This window comes from Myotis brandtii, unplaced genomic scaffold (genome assembly GCF_000412655.1).
Source record: "Myotis brandtii unplaced genomic scaffold, ASM41265v1 scaffold579, whole genome shotgun sequence".
Lineage (NCBI taxonomy): Eukaryota > Metazoa > Chordata > Mammalia > Chiroptera > Vespertilionidae > Myotis > Myotis brandtii.
The window spans coordinates 1133620-1133824 of NW_005370171.1; positions in this window are offsets into that span (position 1 = coordinate 1133620).

Sequence of the window (205 nt, forward strand, 5' to 3'; positions counted from 1 at the left end):
GGTGCCCTGCGACCCCGGGGCAAGGAGCCCCCCCAACCCCGCACAGAACGGCCCTTCAGAGGGCAGGCTCCCCTGGAAGTGGGTGGGAACGAATTTAAATCTCGCTGGACTCATGTTCCTGGGCCTTGGTTTTCCCGTCTGTGAAAGGGGGAGAGGCCAGTGTGGTGTTAAGAGCGGCCCAAAGAGCCTACGAGGGTAGCCTAGC